This window comes from Thalassophryne amazonica, chromosome 19, assembly GCF_902500255.1.
Source record: "Thalassophryne amazonica chromosome 19, fThaAma1.1, whole genome shotgun sequence".
NCBI classification, from domain to species: domain Eukaryota; kingdom Metazoa; phylum Chordata; class Actinopteri; order Batrachoidiformes; family Batrachoididae; genus Thalassophryne; species Thalassophryne amazonica.
Window position 1 is genome coordinate 15,360,345 of NC_047121.1, and position 17,254 is coordinate 15,377,598.

Genomic DNA, 17,254 nt, shown 5'->3' on the forward strand with positions numbered 1-17,254 from the left:
TATTATCCCAGTCCCAAAAAAACTCCTCCATAACAAGATGCAATGACTACAGGCCCATCACACTGACATCTGTAGTCATGAAGACTTTTGATTGGCTTGTGTTGAGCCATCTGAAGGATGTCACAGGACCCCGACTGGACATCTGCAGTTTGCCTACCGGACAAACAAGTCAGTTGAGGAAGCAGTCAACATGGGACTGTATTACATTCTGCAGCACCTGGACTCTGCAGGGACATACATGAGGATCCTGTTTGTGGACATCAGCTCAGTCAGCGTTCAACACCATCATCCCTGACATTCTCCTCAAAAACTCTCCAACCTCTGTGCCAGCTCCCACCTGTCAGTGGATCTCCAACTTCGTGACGGACAGGACACAGCAGGTGAGGCTGGAAAGCATCACATCCAGCACACGGACAATCTGCACTGGTGCCCCTCAGGGGTGTGTGCTCTCCCCACTGCTCTTCTCCCTCTATACAAATGACTGCACCTCAGGGAACCACTCTGTTAAAGTCCTGAAGGTTGCAGACAACACCACCATCATTGGTTTCATCCAGGATGGTGATGATGCTACACACAGACAGGCGGTAGAACAGGTGATCCTCTGGTGTGGTCAGAACAAAGTGGATCTGAACCCGATCAAGACTGTGGAGATGATAGTGGGCTTCAGGAGAAAGCCCCCTATACCCCTCCCCCATCCTCAACAATGTGTTTACTTTGGACACATTCCTGTTGCTGGGATCCACCATCTCCCGGGATCTGAAGTGGACCTCCCACATAGATTCCATTAGGAAAAAGGCACAGCAGAGTATGTACTTCCTCAGACAGCTCAGGAAGTTCAACCTGCTCCAGGAACTGCCCATCATCTTTTACACAGCCATCATCAGTTTCTCCTGTGCATCTCCATGTTGTGTGGGCCGCTGAAGAGGAGGTACTGCTGGCCCACCACCAGAGGGCGTCCTGCCTGAAGTGCAGGCTTCAGGCACGTGAGGGCGCCGGAGCACCGGGAGTGGCAGCTGTCACTCATCAACAACGCCAGCTGTCACTCATCACCATCATCCACACCTCCATAAGAGCCGGGCAGCATCTTCACCTCACTGCCGAGAAATCGTCTACCGATAAGTAAACGTCTCATCCTTTTGGTATCATACAGTGGTAACGTTTTTACTTCTGTGCTGACTGACATTATTCTGAGTTTGCAGACTCTGTTTAAGTGTTACTTCAGGATCTGTACAAGCTCCGTGTACATTGTGATTGAGAGGTGGAGGTGCTTTCCACCTTTATGTTGAACTGTTTGCTGGGTGTTCACACCCACCATCACCTATCTGTTCTTCCTGCCAGCAGTACCCGATCTGACAGCCGGAGGCAGTGGCCACCTGGGGACCCAGTGCTTGGTGGCTCCAGGAATGCTTCAGGTCCGGTGGAGTGGAAGGCGTGTGGGATCCGGCTCTTTTCTGGACGGGCGTCTCCTATCCTCGAGCCTGCTCACACATCACCGTAACTTATTTGACTGTTGATCTCAATTGTGTTGTCTGTTGCTCTGTTGTGCACATTCACAACATTAAATTGTTATATTTGGCTTATTCCATTGTCCGTTCATTTGCGCCCCCTGTTGTGGGTCCGTGTTCCTACACTTTTCACAACACTCCATCTCTGTTTGGTTTTCCTCTGCCTCCAAACATGTTAGTCTCAGACTTCAACAAACTGTCAGATGTGCAGAAAAAAAAAAAAATCATCAGAGCCAGCCTGCCCTCCATCGAGGACTTATACCGGTCCAGGACCAGGAAGCAAGCTGGTAACATCTCTGCAGACTTCTCACATCCTGGACACACACTGTTTAAACTCTTCCCCTCTGGTCGACGTTACAGACCAGTGCATGTCAAAACAACCAGACACAGGAACAGTTTCTTTCCACAGGCCATTATAACTGATGAATAACTTAACCTGCCAAAAAACTCATTAACTCATATACCAACCTCATGTACAACTTCAATCTGTTTGTCTGTTTCTCCAATACACACATTGTTAAGGCACATTTTTACTGTTAATTTTTTAGTGTTTAGTGTATATTTATACATGCTCGTACAGAGAGAGTGGAGTTCAAACCGGAGTCAATTTCCTTCTATTCTTGTAGATACTTGGTGAATAAAGGCTATTGTGATTGGCCCCTGTGTCCCATCTCAGATAAACTTGTCTCTATCAACTAGCTCTGTTCATTCTTACTGTATACATATAACTGTGGAGATTTTACCCAATTTTGGAAAAGGTTGCTTGACTACAACCCCAAATCAGAAAAAGCAGGGACGATATGGAAAATGCCAACAAATATAAAGGCAGTGATCCCTACATTTGCTTTGACTTTCATTTCATTGTAGACAGCATGAACCCAAGCTATTACAATGTTTTGTGGTCTGCTTCATTTCATTTGTTAACAAGCATCCGTTCCAGTATTTGAGGCCTGCAACACATGGAAAAACAAGAAGTTGGGACACTCTTATTAATGTTGCTATTCTTTCTCACAATACATAAAAGAAGCTTTGGCATTGAGAATATCAAGCAACTAACAATCTCGTGTTTTGTCCCATTCATCTTGTAAATACATCTTAAAGTGTTCAACCATATAGAGTTGTCACTGTTGCATTTTTCCCCTTTCAAAATACGGCGGATGCCCTTCCTGACACAACTCCACATTACATAAAGAATTGAAAGTCCAAAATAACAAAGGCTGCAGATACTGGTGAATTTTCTAGGTTCTTTTAACCCAATCTCAGCACATTTGATACTATGGATTAAGTAACCTTCAGAAATAGGTTGAACACAGCCACTAGATATTTCTGGGTCTGCGTTAGTTGGTTTCCATCATATCAGGTGAAAACGTCCTGTTGTCTAATGGAGACAAAACAGAGGCTGGGTACTGCATATGACATCTCAATCTCAAAGCTCATCAGCTCTATTCAATTATGAGGCTATTTTGTTCATTCTAGCTTTCATAAGTTAGATACGTTTTTGGGTTATTTAGGTTTTTCACATTTTACCAGCATGGCTGTTACACCATCTGAGGGACATTGCCAAAATTGAAAACTGTCATGTCAAAGGTTGCAGTGGGGATTATTATTCATGCTTTTCTCATCTTGCTTGGATTGTTGTATCCTCTCTCCACTGGATTTCAATTAATTTCAGAGTTCATTTCAAAATTCTTGTGTTGACTTTCAGAGAATCAGGCCAATCATCTCTTTATATGTCCGACCTCTTAAAGCCCTACATTTCTGCCAGGGCTTTCAGGTCTTTAGCTCAGAGATTCAGGGATGTTCGCCTGTACTGGTTTAAAAATTAGATGTGACCGTATCTTTTAGGCAGTTGAACCAATGGATTCCTTTCAACACTATGTTCCACCGAGTCTGTGGGTTCTTACAAAACAGCTGAAGACATTTTTATTCAGACAGGCTTGTCAGGATCATTTTTAGTCTTATGGTTATGTTTAACTTGAGTCTACATTGTAGTCTTATGTCTTAGTATCTTGTTTTTATTTATCCGGTGAAGCCTACTGTGACCTCATGTCTCTGAAAGGTGCCATCTATCTACCTATCTATATATAAACTTTACAAACTTTAGGACAAAGATGCCTGCACGTCTTCTTTCTTCTTTTCCCCCCACTTGTCATCTTAACTCGCTCTCTCAACCTCTCACTTCAGGACTGATCACTTCAGAATGAGGCCTTTTGTTCTGTGCGGTGGTACAGCGAATGCTGACCTCAGGAGAGGGAGAGAAGGAAGGCAACACTCTCAGAATCTTAAAACATTCTTGTTACCTATATGTGCTTCAAAGGGCTTTCAAAAATAAGTACCACCGTTTCTGCTTTGCACAGAAGAAGACCGCCATAACTGCTCACCTTCCATTTACAGTCTTCAACAAAACCCACAACCATTTATCCTTCGATACATACAAACAAGGAGCAAATTACACATTACTAACACACAATGTGTTCTTCTTAGCTGTGGAAGTGTGGCAGATTATCCCAAGATTACTGCTAAATGATGATATTGTGATACAAAAATTTGGCTGTAATCACTGTGAGGCTGGAAAATGTCTCACATTATGAGTAATACAAGGCAAAGGAGTCAGAGACCACTACTGGGCTGCAAAAACCCTTCAATATTGAATGCAAGACCTCAGCGCGAGCTGCCATTCTTTCAGTTCTGTGGGATTTTACAGCAGTTAGAATGTTTGCTGTTGCTTCATCTGAGCTTGTGTCAGCTGTCTTCTCTACCTACTTTGTTCTTCACTTCTCCTTCTAGGTTATTAGCATATTTGATGATTTACTGAACTTGTATAATCAACAGTCTATTTCATGGCCACAACTCAACTGGGTTCACAGGCATCTAACAACCACTAACCTGTGGGATCAATTCCCAGCTGTGGTGAAGTATTGAACCTTCCCCAAGAAAGACACTGAAGTGCAATCCTGACCACTCTTGCATACAATGCCCCCAAGCAGATGACACATAAATGTGAGCAATAAAATACTTTCAAAACACTGTATAAATCATGCATTGGCACTTTAATCTGTATATACTGCATTCAGCTGACTCCACTGTCCTCACACCAAGTCTTGTATTTGTGATATGAGAGCCACCAATGGAACTGTCCATGGTACCACATCAATTCCAATAATACTCTTATACATAATCAATAAAATAATTAATAAATCGTAACAGAACTATGAACTGAAGAGTGTAAAATGCATATTAAGGTTCCAAAAAGTTTGCTAAACCTTTGCTGCTTTCCATAAGTTCACCAACGATAAAATATCTGAACTCATGTCCATAAAATAACCATTTTCCCCAGGCACAGGCATTGGACTGGAAATCTGACCTTGTCCTCTAATCTTATTCGATGACCTATGGTTACAAACATTAAAACAATGTCTGCCCAGTCTGACCAAAAACGAATTTGACATTCTTAAGATGTCTTGCTACGTAGACCAAGGCAACCACAAGAGCACATGCCTCTGGCAGCGCCACTAATCATCAAGTTTGAAGAATAAAGCCTGCCAGCATAGAGGTGTGTTTAGGTAACATCATTTTTGTTATACGAGGTCTGTTAGAAAAGTATCGGATCTTTCTATTTTTTTTCAAAAACCTGATGGATTTGAATCACGTGTGCTTGCCTGAGCCAACCTTGAACCTTCGTGCGCATGTGTGAACTTTTTCACGCTTGTCGATTGCATCATTTTCTGGTAAGCAGCCTTTGTGTGAGGTGTGTGTCGTGCACTCGGCGTTTTTTCACTCCAAGGAAAAAGACAGAACGACTGGAGCAGCGCCGCATCAAATTTTGCCAGAAACTGGGCGACAGCCAGGTGGAAACCATTCGGATGATTCAGACGGCTTTCGGTGACAATCCTATGGGCATCACACAGATTATGGAGCGGTACAACCGGTTTAAAGACGTCCGCACAATAGTGGAGAGCGAGCCACGCTCCGGTCGGGCATCAACATGCTGAAATGAGCATATCATTTCCAAAGTGAACACTGTGGTGATGCGGGACCGTCGTGTGGCTGTCCGAGAAATTGCGGAAAAGGTGGACATCAGCACTTTTTCGGCACATTCCACTGTGACAGAAGATCTGGCGATGAAAAGAGTGGCGGTGAAAATCATGCTGATGGCTTTGGCACGAAGCTGCCGACAGTGGAGCAAAAGCGCCTTTGTGTTGAAGTCTCACAGGACATGCTGTGACATGCCCACCGCTTCCAAAATTTCTCGGATAGTCACACGACTGAAAAGCCACCGAAAGCCGTCTGAATCATCCGAATGGTTTCCACCTGGCTGTCGCCCGGTTTCTGGCAAAATTTGATGCGGCGCTGCTCCAGTCGTTCCGTCTTTTTCCTTGGAATGAAAAAACGCCGAGCGCACCACACACACCTCACACAAAGGCTGCTTACCAGAAAATTATGCAATCGACAGGCATGAAAAAGTTCACGCATGTGCACGAAGGTTCAAGGTTGGCTCATGCAAGCACACGTGATTCAAATCCATCAGGTTTTTGAAAAAAATAAAAAGATCTGATACTTTTCTAACAGACCTCGTATATTCTCTAGTTGTTGGTAGTTCAGTAGAAACTGATATTTGAAGAATGAGTGAATGTGGTGCTATGATTCACCTCCCTCCCGGTGTGACGGACTGATGCAGCGTAGTACTTGTGTCGGGCTGCTATAGTTGCCATGAACACATCCTGTTCAAAAAAATTAGATCTCAGCTCGACCTGTATCCTAAATGCGCTGCTTAGTCATCTGATTGTTTTTGAAATCAGCTGTAATGTCTACTGCAACATGAATCTGTTTAGAATTGCATAATTACAACCGCACTAAATTCTGTTGGCTAAAATTCATCAAACGTCATTCCAACACAGCATTTATAGTTTGAATTTTTCAAATTTTATCTGTACTGCTTTCAAGGGAGAGATTTGCAGTCCGATCATCAACACACTATTTTGGTGAATTCCATTACTTTGGCTTTCCAGGGATAGTTTAAGAAATTATGCATTCATATAGCTAAATGTTGTTTCAGTGAACTGCTCACAATTAGTGCACCTTAGCTTTTAATATCTTAGATTTATGAGCACATAAAAAACAAGACTTAATAATAAGATGCAACTCTAAATGAGTGAAAATGTGGCAAAAGCTGATCATGTGAAAAATTGTCTCCTGATCGTGTGTATGTTTTCCACACATCATACTCTGAAGCAATAACATCAGATGGTAATTTATTAGTATGTTTTTCTGTAAGATCCCTGCATCATCACTTCAACAGTAATAAACACTTGCATCACAGTTCTGACAGCAGCAGGCTGTGAGAACAACGTGGTGGGGAGTCTTTTTTGTAGGCAGCGCTGAAGTTTGCCACCTGGGGGTCCGGCAGCGTGACAGCCAGCAGAAAATGGAACGAGTAAGTGTGAGAAGCAGTGTGAGGTGCAGTGGCAGGAAGGCGGGTGGGCCGGGCAGACACTGTGCTGGCTGGTGTCACCTTGAACAATTCATCTCCCACCTTCAGCGTGGAGGGAGACCACAGGAGCAGGCTGGAGAGAAGCTATTTCCTCTCTCGAAATATCATGATATGGAGGCTGAGATAAGGTGGGGACTCTCCTGCTCCGATCTGTTCTGAATGCAGCCACAGCTGGACAGGTGGGAGCGGAGATGTTTTGACATTCATGACAGCATGGGGTCTCAAACAACTGCAACTCAGATGAGTATTTTCCTCTTTTTTAACCCTGTTTTACTGTGACAGTGTGGCTTGTTTCCAACACGTCAGAGTAAGACGTGTGTTTTCTGACCAATTTAAAAGAACTTAGGATTTCAACTCTTTCGGGCTCCAGTTTTTCTCCCAACAGCAGTAAAAGAACAATCTTTACAGTGAAATAAACAAGTAAACCGTGTCGGCTGAAAAGATTTCTTTCTTGGTGGGGTGAGATAAGAGCATGATTATTTACGAGGTCTGTCAATAAAGTAACGGTCCTTTTTATTTTTTTCAAAAACTATATGGATTTCATTCATACGTTTTTACGTTAGACATGCTTGAACCCTCATGCGCATGCGTGAGTTTTTCCACACCTGTCGGTTACGTCATTCGCCTGTGAGCACGCCTTGGGAAGGAGTGGTCCCGCCCCCTCGTCGCATTTTCATTGTCTGGAAATGGCGGAATAAAAAGGACTTTTTTTCCATCAGAATTTTTTCAGAAGCTGTTAGAGACTGGCATCTGGAAACCATTCGAAAAATTTATCTGGCTTTCGGTGAAAATTTTACGGGCTTCACAGAGAATAAGGACTGTTATTACAGCTTTAAGGACCCCTTTAAGGACGCTCGGCGCGCCGCGCTCCGAGCTACGACGACGCGGCACAAGCCACCGGACCATTTCTAAACAGATGGCTCTGTGGATACGAGACCATCGTGTGCTCTTTCTCTGGTTATCACAAGAGCTGGACATCAGCCATTTTCCAGCAGATTTCACTTTGAACAAGAGATTTTGTCATGGAAAGCCGCGCGGAGGCTTCGAGCATAACGACTGATTCGCTTTGGAAGCGAGACAAAGGAACACCTCCGTTTCGGCGTGTTAGAGGACAAGTTTGGACATATCCAGCTCTCCACAATTTCTCTGATACTTACTGGACTGGTAAGCATCGAAAGCCGAGATAGGCATGTCCAAACTTGTCCTCTAACACGCCGAAACAGAGGTGTTCCTTTGTCTCGCTTCCAAAGCGAATCAGTCTTTACGAGCGAAGCCTCCGCGCGGCTTTCCATGACAAATGAAATCTGCTGGAAAATGGCTGATGTCCAGCTCTTGTGATAACCAGAGAAAGAGCACACGACGGTCTCGTATCCACAGAGCCATCCGTTTAGAAATGGTCTGGTGGCTTGTGCCGCATCGTCGCAGCTCGGAGCGTGGCGCGCCGAGCGTGGCGCGCCGAGCGTCCTTAAAGGGGTCCTTAAAGCTGTAATAACAGTCCTTATTCTCTGTGAAGCCCGTAAAATTTTCACCGAAAGCCAGATACATTTTTCGAATGGTTTCCAGGTGCCAGTCTCTAACAGCTTTTGAAAAAATTCTGATGGAAAAAAGTCCTTTTCATTCCGCCATTTCCAGACAATGAATATCCGACAAGGGGGTGGGACCACTCCTTCCCAAGGCGTGCTCACAGGCGAATGACATCACTGACAGGCGTGGAAAAATTCACGCATGCACACGAAGGTTCAAGCATGTCTGACGTAAAAACATATGAATGAAATCCATATCGTTTTTGAAAAAAATAAAAAGGACCGTTACTTTGACAGACCTATTAGTCTTAGGCCAACCAATTGCAGTAAATGTATAAATATGCATTTGTGTCATCCTGGTTCTCAATTTCATCTGGTTCTGATTCCTTGTTGGAGTTGTTTTGACAAGGAAGTGATCCACTTGTAACTATGCTAGTGTCACAGACAGCAGTGGGTTATTTGATGTGTATTTTCACGGCATGATTGAGACATGGTGATGTACACAATTATCGATTGTTGTGCCATTATGGCATGCAACATGTTGACTTGGATAAAGATGAAACTGATCAACGGCACCTGCCGCTAATTGCGCCATTCCTAATTTGGTGTGATCTGCGATTCTGATTGGTTCATTAGGGATCCAGCTTCCAGAAAATAAGGACTCTCCCAGGGTTCCTGGGAGATAACAGGCTCCTGAGGGAGAGAAGTCAATCTTCGTGAGGAGAGACTGTTTCCTGGTGCAGCAGAAGGCACTTGCAGCATTGCTTTCCTGGTGGCTGGTGATTGTTGGTGACTGCGGTCTGATCGACTCAATGGCTGAACTGCATGCTCAAAAGCTCACAATTACTCCGGCTGCAGGGGTGTACCCCTTGATTTTTTTTATGATGCGTGTAGTTTCATAAAAAAATGATTTGGTGACATGAGCAGGTTATCTGAGGACCCTGTGTGTTTTAGGTGTTCTGACCCGGAAGGAAGGGCCGACGGGGATGACGAGAACGCTGTATAGATGAGACGCCTTGCTGTAGAACTGGTTATTGATTCAAATTTCAAGAATTGATTCCATTCCAATTCTTAAGATTCAATATCAATTTGGGCTAATGTTATTAAAACTGTTTTTTGAGCTGTTACCTGATTGTCTAGTTACCCAACACATTAATAGTACTTCACAAAATTTGGCCCTCAAAATGCAGGCAATAGTGTTTCAAGAGTTAGAAATGTAAAACTTTTCCGGAGGAGAATGGTCCCAGTCTCTCCTACAAAACCTGCACCTGCAGCGCTCGCTGCACGGCATTTGCAGGAGAACTTTTCTCCTGCTGCAAGAGAATGCAGCTATGAGAAAAATTCCCCTGCAGTGAGGAGGAAAGTTCTCCTAAATTCTCATATATATATATATATATATATATATATATATATATATATATATATTTGGTTGTATGAATCAATCTGTGGGAATTAAAATAAGAATTAATTTAAAATCAGTGAATCGATCTTTTCAACCCAGCACTACCTTGCTGCATTGCATGGAAGGGATGTAGCCTATTTTTGGCCTGAAATGTGTGATTGTGGAGTTTGCCTGGCTGTGTTTGTGCCACACTGTTCATTTTTGCTCTATTAGCTGGACGGAATTCCGGGTGTTGGCTTCTGGAGGGACTGACTGGATCCAATCCTTGACCTCCACCTTGAATACATCTGTTATTCCTACTCCACATCTCACTGCTGCCACACTTGTGCATATCCTGCACCAACCTCACATAGTTCTCTGCCACTCAAGACTTCCTCAAATAATTCCATAAGTATTCTTTCACCACCCATTCTCTGAATCAGGGGTGCTCAAATCTGCTCCTGGAGAGTACCTGCTCTGCATGTTTTTTTCCACTCTCCCTGCTCTACCCACAGCAAATTAACTCTGACAGGTGTGTGCAGAAAATAACAAGCTGAGAAACACCAATAAAAATAATCAGTTGTGAGTACAGGCAGATATGCTCAAAATCCACCTCTGATGCTCCTGACCTTACTTCCATTCCACTTGGTCTCTTGTACACACAGTATATCTACCTTCCTCCTCTACATCACATCAACCAAGGATCTCGCTTTACCAGTCAGAATGGCAATATTCAAAGTCCTGATTCTCACTTCCACATCTGTAATGTTCTTCCTTTCCTGCTGCTGTAGGACACATTCTCTGCCTCTGCTGGACTACAGCATTGGTGGAGGTCATTGTTAAATCAGGCCTCGACCGATCTGGTATGGAAATTTAATTTGTCATCTGCATGTTTGATTTGGCAAAATTTATGCTGGATGCCCTTCCTGATGCCACCCCACTCATTTATCCAGGCTTGTGGCCCAAAACTGAGAAGACACTGCTGTACACCCCATGTGGCCGAACTCAACAAATGCATTTCTGCCTTTGTTATTATCTCATGAACACCTAATAATAATATTGCTAACATGGGTGTCATTTCATTTATCAATTCTTAGTGCACACTCAGCAACTTGGCACAGCACAGATGCTTATCATGAGCTCACAAAGTAACCAAATGTGAATTAACTATCATCTGCGCACACAATACTGTGTCCTTACTATTGATCTCTCCCTCACTTGAGCTCTGCATGGACAACAGATGGAACAACCTGTGCAGCACTGTGTAGCTCCCACTCCTCCTTTGCTGCATGGATAGAGGTGCACACAGTAAAGTGTACGCCGTGTTCTGCAGTTCTTCTGGCCAATACACTTTTGCATGACATTAATGCGCCACTGCATTGCACTGACATGGGCACTATTGCATCGTATCATCATGCATCCTTAGGATGCTATAAGACAAGAACAGTCAGGGAATGTCAGAATATAAGGCTGAAGACAGAGGGGTTTTTTTAGTGGCAAATATTAATTTTCTGGTGGTGTTAGAGTGTGGCTACAATATAATCACCCTGGAGCACCATGGAGTTGCCTATGCTACTGACAAAAAGGAAATCATCATGTACATATTTCAGGAGCACCACAATTTCCCTGAAGAACTATGTGAATTTCAACTATTAAAAGTTCATTTTCAGTATGTTTATGTGTTCATACAGGGTAAGAGGTAGCAGTGGAGACAAAGCTTGTGCCATCTTCACACTGCAGAGTGGATAAAAAATTGTAACCATTAAGTGACAGTTACAAAGTAGCTAATAAAGTGCTGAAGTGTTCTCCACCAGTGAGGAGTGTCCCTAGCTGTACACATTTCACAAAGTGATGTTATACTTTTACAGCACAACCTCAGTACAGTACAACTGAGTTATATCGACAACCACAGCTTGAACAGTGCACCTTCAAGGACACAATTATTCTTACTAAGAGTAGGTAAGGTTGAAACTATTTAAGGGCACAGAATAGTAACACTGATCCTCCTCAACACTAAAAACTTTATTTCAGTAGTTCAAGAATACTTCCATTTCCTTCATCTACAGTATCTTTCGTCTGATATTATATCAAGTGACCTCAGCATGAACAACCGGTTCGAAAGCCAAACTTTCTAGTTTCACACAGCAGCCGATCTTCAGACTGGAAACTGTTCAAGTGCAATGCCAAGTCTGCTTTCAGTGTTAACTGATGCAATTGGAAAAGGATATTTCTGGATCATGCTGTCAACTGTTGCATTTTTGGCATTTGAATGTTTCAACATCACATTTTTAAATTAGGTGAAACCATACCCAGGTGTCCCGAATATTTTGAAATTTGACACTTTCTGTTTCATGAAAAAAAAATATGAACGCTGATAATAAAACTTCCCTTCATGAAGTCATTTCACTACAATTCATCATGAAAAAATACAAACGAGCAGAAATAGCTTTAAAATGTGAAATGGTACAAAATACAGATATATAGGAAACAACAATTCACCCAACCAGAGACCTGGCAGAGGTGAAGCAGATGTGTCAGTTGGAGCTGTCTGATGAATAAGTCATGGTGGAAAGGGCTTTATTTAATTTAAATGATAAAATCTTTGACAGAAATAGACTCTCAGAGTTGCTCGATTGTGTGTCATAATTTGCATGTAAAATGTTAATTTTTTTTCAGCCCTGTGCATGAAGCTTGCTATGAAATGCCTCCAATCACATGATGCATCGAGACAATCAAAAACTGACTAGCAAAAGTGGATAAGAGGCTCAGAGCCATAACGCACCCCTGTGCTTCTAAATTTATAATGCAACACAGAGAAATGCTTCGTAAGACAGTAACAGCTGCAAAGTGAAGGTAGAAAGATTGTTTTTTCTTTTCTTCCCTGCTCATGTGTGAACTATATTCATGTCCCACCATCTGCTTCTGGGACTGGTGTGCACGAGGTGAGAGCAGTCATGCTGGTGAGCGGATTCTCCTTATTACGGATGATTCTGGAAATGAATTTGATGTGGAGTCTACGTGCTCCTTGATATCTTCATTGTGTTGCAGGTTTAGTGCCAAACTCTCCCACTTCACTCCACTTTCACACAGAACCATCTGCTGAGGGTGTGTGTCTGTGTGTGTGTGGCAAAGTGAATGAGCACGTGTGTGAAGAATTAAATGTTGACTGTGTGGTGGAGAAGCTGCCTAGCTGTAAATATGTCAAAAAAGTCTTGTGTGCTTCTGAGAATGACTGCAGGCTGACATGAACTACATGAAGGCTCATGAAGACCAGAGGAGGGCATACGGCAAACCTCATCTCTAAGTCCATCACTCTGAAAAAGCCAAAGGAGCATTGCATGAAACATTTGAGTGTGTGGGTGCAGCTTTGTTGCAGCGGCAGGCCATTAAAGTCTAGGATCAAGGACAAGGATCATTAGCAGGAGCATGGCTTCATTTAGAGCTTCATGAGGCTCTGTAAAAGAAACAAGCCAAGTGCATAAACAAGAGAATGCAGCAGTTAATTTGCTAATTAATAATGGCAGCCAAATTAAAAAGTAGGCCAATTAACAACAACAATATAAGATAGAATCATCAAAATAAATTGAATTCTGTTAGTTAAAAAAAGAAAAAGGCTTAACACACTTTCATTGTAAAGATAACTACAACCCCTGGCAAAAATTATGGAATCACCGGCCTCAGAGGATGTTCATTCAGTTGTTTAATTTTGTAGAAAAAAGCAGATCACAGACATAAATTTTCATCCCCCAAATTAACACCTGCATTAAATCAGATCTGCTCGTTGACATTGACCCTATGCCATGACATTGACCCTATGTGTCTTTTTGCAAGGAATGTTTTTGCAGTTTTTGCTCTATGGCAAGATGCATTATCTTGAAAAATGATATCATCCCCAAACATCCTTTCAATTGTCCAAAATATCAACATAAACTTGTGCATTTATTGATGATGTAACGACTGACATGCAGCCCCATATCATCAACGACTGTGGAAATTTACATGTTCTCTTCAGGCAGTCATCTTTATAAATCTCATTGGAAAGGCACCAAACAAAAGTTCCAGCATCATCACCTTGCCCAATGCAGATTCGAGATTCATCACTGAATATGACTTTCATCCAGTCATCCACAGTCCACAATTGCTTTTCCTTAGCCCATTGTAACCTTGTTTTTTTCTGTTTAGGTGTTAATGATGCCTTTCGTTTAGCTTTCTGTATGTAAATCCCATTTCCTTTAGGCGGTTTCTTACAGTTCAGTCACAGACGTTGACTCCAGTTTCCTCCCATTCGTTCCTCATTTGTTTTGTTGTACATTTTTCGATTTTTGAGACATATTGCTTTAAGTTTTCTGTCTTGACGCTTTGATGTCTTCCTTGGTCTACCAGTATGTTTGCCTTTAACAACCTTCCCATGTTGTTTGTATTTGGTCCAGAGTTTAGACACAGCTGACTGTGAACAACCAACATCTTTTGCAACATTGCATGATGATTTACCCTCTTTTAAGAGTTTGATAATCCTCTCCTTTGTTTCAATTGACATCTCTCATGTTGGAGCCATGATTCATGTCTGTCCACTTGGTGCAACAGCTCTCCAAGATGTGTTCACGCCTTTTTAGATGCAGACTAACGAGCAAATCTGATATGATGCAGGTGTTAGTTTTGGGGATGAAAATTTACAGGGTGATTCCATAATTTATTCCTCAGAATTGAGTGATTCCATATTTTTTTCCTCTGCTTGGTCTAAAAAAGTAACCGTTACTGACTGCCACAATCTTTTTTTCTTGATTTCTTATAGTGTTTCTTAAAGCCAGAAAGTTGCCATTTGAAATGACTTTAGTTTTGTGTCATGTCTGTGATCTGCTTTTTTTCTACAAAATTAAACAACTGAATGAACATCCTCCGAGGCCGGTGATTCCATAATTTTTGCCAGGGGTTGTATAAAAGTGTGAAATTTCCCCTTTTTTCTGTTTTTCATACAATATGATCAAAGGACATAATAAGTGCCCGTAGTCTAAGAATCACCCTTGTATGTCCTGGTGCTGTGGGAACAGTCCTGTAAAATACTTTTTTATTTATTTGCTTTCTGTTAGCAGTATGAGTGTGAATTATGTGTTTGTGAGGAGAAAGAATTCGGGTGTACGTACACTTGTTACTCAGCAACAGTGACATTCTGGACCGCCGAGTGATACGGACAAGGTCGGAGATGTCACAGGTCAGAGGTCACATGTTCTCTCCATCAACAGAGGTGAGGATGGATGGGTGGGACAGGAGAGAACACGGCAGGGTGAGATGAGGAGGTGGAGTCACAGCTGCCCACCCAGACAGGAGAGGGTCAGCAGTTTATGATGGGCAAGGACATGGACACAAGGACACAAGAACAAAGCCGTGGAACCATTTAACAGCTTTATTGTCTGTTCTGAATCACCTCACCCTCTGCATTAGAAGGAAAAGAGGTTGTAGAAGAAGCTTTGACTATGTTTGAAATTTAACAGCGCATCTCTGTATAATCCTGTGCAAGACTGCATTAAATAATAAGTTGGTATTTTTCCATTTGGATTTCACAGATGAGATAATTAAAAATAACTTGACATTCAGCTGAGTGGCCACCCAATGGTCTTCCATGTTTAGGGCCCAGTCACACGGCGATAGCTGAATGAAGGATAAAATGTCAAAAAGTTACAAATCGTCGAGAAAAGGTGGACGAATTGTCCTGCACCTTGCCCATCACCAAAAAGCCTGCAAATCCAAAGCGCAATAAAGAAATAAACAAAAATGAAACTAAGTAACGAAAAACAAAGCGAACGTCAACCTCGATGCTTTAAACAAAATCAAAAGCAAACATTCACGATGATGTGACTGACAGCGGGTATGAGACCAAGCGTAGGGGCGGGATTTGGCTGTCTTGACAACAGGTGAGAGATATTGTTTGTCTCCACAACAACGTGTGCGCACACGCAAGCCAGCCACAAACAGATTAAATGTGTGTAAATAGTTAAAGTAGTTAATAAAATGTTCTTGCTGCTATTGTTTCTGTAAGACAACGTTGCTTTTTGTCCCACACAAGGATTTTACATTCAGCTCGTCTGAGCTTTAGTTATTTGATCCGTTCAGAGACCGTTAACATTCGTGCGTTATGTCAGACTTGGGAGGTTGGATGAAGTTGGACGACAGTTGAACAGAGCACTGCTGTTACGGAAGCTATGCAAACGATGGGGAACCATCAAGACAGAAAGCAAAATGGAATACGGACAAATCGAGGTTGTCATCGGGATTCGTTCACATTTTTCAACAGTTTGAAAATTCTGACAAAGTGCCAGCTACAGGAACAAAGCTGGATGACAGTTAAATCAACATAAGTCCAGATTTCTTGTTTTGTTTGGGCTTCGTTATCCTTCATTAGTGCCATGTTACCGGGGCTTTAGTTGTAACATTCCGTTAATTCTAATCTAACAAACAACTTCGACTGATAATCTTTATAACAACTGAACACCAAAGTAGAAGTATTCCCTAGTACTTTTGATAACACATCATTAGATTTCTCCCACCCTGAGAGCACATAGCCAACGTCCAACAGACGCATCTGTTGACATTCTCGTTTTAACCCTTTTCGAGTGTGACTTTCCCTTGATATCTGCACATTCTTAGATCCTGAGTGCTGACTACAATTTCCCTGGAGACAGATCCACTTGTCTCCTCATAGTGTGCATTTTGATCCTCATCAATAATGCCTGATCTTAAATCCTGATTAATCATTGTTTTCCCCCAATAACTGACATTTGTACCTCTCCCAGGAGGTTACACTTTCATGACCATCTATCTAACAGATCAAGAAATTTTTAAATTACTCCATTACAAGTACATGCCAGATACTCTCAGCTTGATAGTTGAGAGTTTTCTGATTCTACTACTATTTACCTAGTATTACTTATCTATTGCACTCCACGTAACAATACAAGCCTTATAACACCATTGCTCCTTAACCCTCTGGGGCTGACGCCGTCGTATACGACGGCTGAGACCAAGCTTTACTAAATTATAAATAACTTTTTTAATGATATGAGATAGAAACTTACTTTTTTTTTTTTGCTGAAAAGTTAACTCCGTGGACTTTCGAGCCAGCCGTCAGGCATCTTTGTACTCCTCATAGAAGCTGTGTGATGACGTGCGCAATGTGAGTGTCCAATCGGAATTGGTTCGCCGTCACATGGTTTTCCAAAATTCAATCATAGGGCAGATTTACCTCATGTGATAACCCAAAGATCGTTTTTAGCAGTGATGTGTTACTAGTTGGCCAGTTTGAATAGCCATCTGGCTGCTTGCTCCAATGCACCCTGCGCCATTACACACAGTGATCAGT

The 17,254-nt window shown here is 42.3% G+C and overlaps 1 protein-coding gene across 1 annotated transcript in view; it reads right to left on the reverse strand.

Annotated features, from left to right (window-relative positions):
• Positions 1–17,254, reverse strand: part of atrn (attractin) — a 446,230-nt gene that overhangs the window by 100,457 nt on the left and 328,519 nt on the right. The gene's annotated exons all lie outside the window — the stretch shown is intronic.